Here is a 6,486-nt window from a genome sequence, read left to right on the forward strand (position 1 = left end):
ATATATATATATATACTGGCAGCCAAAAGTTTGGAATAATGTACAAATTTTGCTCTTATGGAAAGAAATTGGTACTTTTATTCACCAAAGTGGCATTCAACTGATCACAATGTATAGTTAGGACATTAATAACATGAAAAATGACTATTACAATTTGAATTTTTTTTACAGAACTTCTTAAACTACTTCAAAGTGTTCTCATCAAAAAATCCTCCACGTGCAGCAATGACAGATTTGCAGATGCTTAGCATTCTAGCTGTCAGTTTGTCCAGATACTCAGGTGACATTTCACCGTACAATTCCTGTAGCACTTGCCGTAGATGTGGCTGTCTTGTCGGGCACTTCTCACGCACCTTACAGTCTAGCTGATCCCACAAAAGCTCAGTGTGATCAGTTGAATGCCACCAGTGTGTGTGTGTATATATATATATATATATATATATATATATATATATATATATATATATATATATATATATGTATATATGTATATATATATATATGTATATATGTATATATATATATATATACACACACACACACAATAGATATATATTAGTGCTGAACGCATGCAATTAATTAAAAAAGTTTAACGCGTTACATTTACCATTAATACAGCATTAACCAACACTTCTTGGGATTACCTTTGCAATGTGTCTGTCCAGAGGCATTACACTGGCGGACACACCACAAACACACACAACAGCGCTTCCTTGTCACTGATCAAATGATGGAGAAAGGACTTCTTAACGCTATTTGATGTACAAAAAAGCCTACATGGGACCTATGTAAGGTGTGTTTAATTACCACAGAAGCATGTCAAGTCTTAACTATCACCAAAGCGCAAGTGAGACGCGTTTGTCTGCATGCGTGGATTTCAAAGCAGCTGTTTAACACTAGCATTGACCCTCTGACATGAATCATCAATGCAGCTTCATTGTTGCTGTAGGAAAGTGGATAGCCACAGTCTACTAGATGATTAATATTGTGGAGGATGAAAGTTTAAGAGATTTTATGCCCATTGCAATGAATATGCAACCTACGTGGACACTAGTTCTTTCAATATGTCAAACTCCCACTTAGACTTTAGTTTTTTTGGTTTAATGTTAATTGAATTGGTGCTATTTTACAGCATTTCTATCTTTATACTGTGGAAGGCTTTGTTTGATAAATATGAATAAACCATCATATTGTTACCTACTGTTTTGCTCTCTTTCCTAAAACTGAAATAAATGCATTTTGACAGGAAAATATATACATGAAATTTCTGAAGGCTGTTTTAAGCACCTCATTTACAGCTTTATATTGTAACTTTATTTTGAACTTAATATTGCAACCTCAAATGTTAGTTAAAGGCTAAAGAATAGAAATAGATAAACTTGGCATGAACATTATTGTGAAGGGCTAATAAATTACTAAATATGTGCAATTTTTTTCCACTTAAAGTAAAATGGTTAATAAGATTTGGAGCACATTACATAGCAGAGTCTCCTGAAGACTGTAAAACTATGAAGACCTTGTAGTAAGGACTTCAAGGTTCTAAAAGGATGTAGGTGTCCACAGGGTGGCATTTTAAATTATGTAATTACCCATGGAAAAATTTCACTTGAAACACAATTTGAAATTTGAAACACAATTTCCTCTAAACTCTTTGAAATTGTCCAAAACAGACCACATTGCCTACAGTACTTACAGTTAGTAGACCGCCTGTGTTGAGTGTGATGACATGTATCCAACTTATCCACTCCTTTGAAATGTATTAGTACAGATACAATGATGCCATTGATCCCCCACCCCATTCCTAAACCTAACCAATAATAGAACAACAATAAAACCAACCAAAAATATTAAATATGTAACAAAAGATACAAGTACAGTCACACTAATTTCTTCCAAACAACTGTTTCGCACTTCTCTGAAGTCACACAGTACTTATGTTTGAGGAACAGTCAGAGAGAAACTAAACTTCCTTTCTGTGAAGGCAGTCACATCTCATTCAAAATACACATCCAAATATTAGAATGGTCACAAGACAAGTGAGAGCCAATGGCACTTGTCATCACTGACATCAAAGCTGTCGTAACTCTTGCTAAAGGTCGGAGTTTTGAATGTTTAAATGAGAGTGGGATTTCAGTGTTATAGGGGAGGCTGTTCCTATAAAACCATCACACAGCATCTGAAGACCCGAAGACAGTGCACAAATAGCATGGATTATTTTTATAATAATTTCTTTACATTGCTTTTGATTATTTATTGAGCCACAGTTCAGAAAATCTGTAAACTCCCTTTGTGTCCCACAGCAAACAAAACAATGAGCAAATAAGCAATAAATAAATAATGTAAATGATGACAGAATTTTAAATTCATTTAATTTTTAAATGTAGCCTTGGGTAAAGTATCGAAATCCTCCAAAATGAGTTGAATACATCATCAGAGTGACACTTATGTAGCCAAGTGGAGACATTTCATGTGATTTAACTCTGGTCATAAATTGGAGGTGGCCCCTTTAAGAGTTTTGCGACGCCCGTTGTGTTACACAGGTGTGCTGGTTAGAACGTGAGAGCATAGGTTGGGCAAGTGAGCTCCTGGTTTTATTCGTCGGTTGATAATTCTTTGGGTAAATATCACATTTTACACAAAATGCTTATAAATTGCATTGAATATGTGTTCAGAAAAGTCTTATGTTAAAATGTAGTGTTTGTTATGGATCATTTTTGAAGGCTGCATATGGATTACATGTGTGGAGTATGACCACGTTTTTGACCTGGGTATGTAAATTAGTATTAATCATATCTCATTTAATAATTTATAGCCTAGAGTGTTTTCCATTTAAGTGAACGTGCAATGAGAATTTTGTTTAAACTGTCCTTAAAGCCTGGTTAGAAATGCAGACAATGTTTTGAGTGATTAAAGAATGTGTTAAATGCATAAAATACTGTGAGTGTTTAAACATGTGTTAAATGCATAAGATGCTTTGAGTGGTTTGAGCAAGTACTTAAATGTATATAATGCTGTGAATGATATGGGCATGCATTGGGGTGATGTGTGCCGAAGCATATGGGTGGGCTAATGCGCTGTTTGTATTTTCTTTTTACATTATCCTCTACCATATTTCATTGTACCTTATTTCATTTCCGTTCTTCATTTTTGAATTTGGTTGAACCATATTTAAGTTTTTTGTATTTTCTTTAAAAAAAAAATTATTTATATATACCCATCGACTGCTGTTTTTTTTCCCCTTCTTTTTTTTTTTTTTATAAACAGCTGTCAGATAAAACCCCCCAAAAATAGTTTTGTTTCCTGTGGTGATTATTTTCAACCCACCGGCTACACTTAAAAAATGGAGAAAGTGTAACATTTTGGTAATGGAATCAACAAACCAAGAAAAGAAAAAAGTCGCTATAGGGCCGTGTCATCATATAACAAAATATCAACAATTTCTTATATAATGCAAAAACATTCATATATTTTAAGTGTGGCTTAAGTATCCAAATACGGCATATTAATTGCTTACAGTTCAAATGTGTAGTTGATCAATGTTGAGCTTTCATACATAGGTTGTGCCTAATTTCTTTTAAGTGTATGTGACGCATATGAAAAATAACAAATAGCCATTATGCCAGCACCTCACTATTCAAAGTTCTCTGCGGACATAATGTGTTTTAAATGCAAAATGGGCTTGTGTGGCAAGAAAAACATACAAATGAAGATAATTGTGCTCAGAGAGGGGAAGAACTGTGGCCTTGTCACATCAGGTAAATCTTTTTGATAGTGAACAAAACAACAGAATGTTACATATTCATATAAATTATTGATTGTATGTTTATAAACTAACTTGATGGTGGAATATAGGGTTTCAAATCTGAATGGTTAAGATGGTGTGGGACTTTAATTCAAGGCTGAAGCTGAAGCCAGATGTATTAGTTTTAAATCAAAAGTTGCAATGAGCAGTCAGATTTGAAGAATAAAAGCAATGAGATAAAACATTTTAAGCAGTGCTTATGTTATTTTCATATTTCACATATCACATGTAAGATATACAGTACATGGAATACATAGATTTAAAGAAAAATGCATGTCTGCAGTGTTTTTGGCATATTTCCTCAAAGATAAAAAAAAAAAAAAAATGGTTTTGTCTGTAACTGTTGAGAATGCATTGAAAATACAATAGCTGTTAACAGTGGCAGGTTCAAACTCCTCAATTGTTTATTTAAAATATTTGCACTCAAAATTAATGGCAGAGCAGAAATATTTGTCTTAATCATAAAATAGGACTACAATATTTAATCGCTCAATATTAGCACCTCATTTATAGCCTGATTTTGATTTGTCACTGTAATGCCCTCATAAATTGAAGAACGCAGCACTCTATTGGTCTAAAAAAGTTAACTGTAAACCTGGCTATCATTGGGAAGGGCTTATGACTCTATAACTATGTGCAATGTTATTCCACTGAACATAAAATAGCTAAGATTTGGAGCGCATTACTTAGTTTTGGGGTCTCCTTGACACTGGAAACTGTGTAGGTGTTTTAAATAACATGGAAGTACCCACTGAATCATTTCTCTTTTTCATGTTTGAAACACAGTTACCTCCAAAGTTTTCTAAATTGTCCAAGTACAGACTACATTGCCTGTACATTCTTATACGGTAGACTGCCTGTGTTGAGTTTTTGTGACATGAATGCTTCTGATCCCCTCATTTGAAATATATAGGTCTTGAACTGAAATGTGTAAATTGTGTTTTTCATGACACGATAAACAGAAAATAGACATTTGAATGTTTTAATATGTGGAGGGATGGAATTTGTCATTTATTTCCACCAGTCTTTATGTCCCAGATTGTCTCTTTTGTCCCTTGTCTCTTTTTTCCAGTTTGCCTGATACAAAACTAATAGCTGTCGCTGCTCAAATCTACTGCACTGATCTCTACAAAGTGAACTACATAGAACTACAAAGTGATAGTGATGATGTCTGTTGCACTTTTCATGTCATTGGCTTGCCAGGGTGAGTCATCTCTTACATTTACATTCATGTTTTAAGTAGATTTTGTTTTTTGACCAAACTGACTTATTAATTACTAACGAGGGCAGATATAAAAGTTACTGATGTTTTCATCTTGGGTTGATTACACCAAAAATGCATGTCACTATAATATATGGGGTGAAATATAAATATGGAGAAAGAAACGCTTTAACTACATAATACAAAATGGTTCATAGTCCAAAGGAGTGCCTTAGTGATGGATACCATAAGCTAGCAGGTCATTATCAAAAAATAAACCCTGATAGGGTGATCAGGACCTCCACGTGGAATTGCATCACACCGAATGTGTTTATTTTGTGATCCTAACTGGCTGACTGTTCATTATTTGGTTGTTTGAGAAGATGTTTAATTATACAGTTTAGTTAGTCTTTATACAAAAATATTTGACCACAGAATGCAGTGATTGACCAATCAGAATCAATTATTCTAGACAGCAGTGCAATGTTGCATTCAATGTTGCATACTCTATTGCATATTCTATATGTTCTTGCAAAATGTTTTAAAAAGAAAGTTGGAGACTCAAGTTGAAAATTCGTAAATACTGTAATTCCAGCATGACATGAACCTGATGGGATTTAATACAATGTAAGTATATGGAAAGGTTCCAGACTCTGTAGATCAAGCATTAACAATAGACTCATGATTTGACAGGGCTGTCATGGAAGAGCTATGGGAAAGACTTCATTACGGCATTCCCAGAGAACATTGCCTACTACTATCCACAAGAAATCCAGAACACACTCAAAATTACTGCTTTCAATAATTACACCAGCGTCACAATCACCATTAACCACACAGGTAAAAACAGAATGTACACATTGCATTCAGGGCAGACTAAAATTTTGCGCCTTCCGAAGGGTGTTGAGCTAACTAATGTCAAAAATTCCCTTAAGTCTGTAAAAATTAAAAGCACCAAAATCATTGTGGTGCTTTGGATCAGTCAGCGAGGAGATAGCGTGCAGACTAATGTTGTTCAGCCATCAAAAAACCTGGGTACAAGTTACTCTATCCCCAGTTTGAATTACGACATGATTGCGCCCTTGGGCATCTCAGTTCAATTACCTCAGAGCAGTGTATTCTACAATTCACTCAACCATTTAACAAAAACCAGCTGGAGCAGTTCATTCAGGGTGATAATTGTCAATGCTGAGAATGCAATGAACATTATCTCTGTCAAAAGAGGCAGCATGAATGATCAAAAAGAATTTAACGTTACACTCAGCCCTTACGAACTTTACCAACGTCACACCCTGGGTAAAGAGATTCTGATACTGTCTAGTTGTCAAGTGGCTGTGCTGCTGACCCACCCATGTCTGGAAACAGCAGGATGTGGATGCAACATGGTGGTGAGCCAGATTCTACCCAAGGATCAGTGGGGTGATAAATTTGTTGTGCCACCAGTGAGGAACATGAACACCACTTGGCTACAAGTGCCATCCAC

The sequence above is a fragment of the Myxocyprinus asiaticus genome, chromosome 15 (assembly GCF_019703515.2).
Source record: "Myxocyprinus asiaticus isolate MX2 ecotype Aquarium Trade chromosome 15, UBuf_Myxa_2, whole genome shotgun sequence".
Classification (NCBI taxonomy): domain Eukaryota; kingdom Metazoa; phylum Chordata; class Actinopteri; order Cypriniformes; family Catostomidae; genus Myxocyprinus; species Myxocyprinus asiaticus.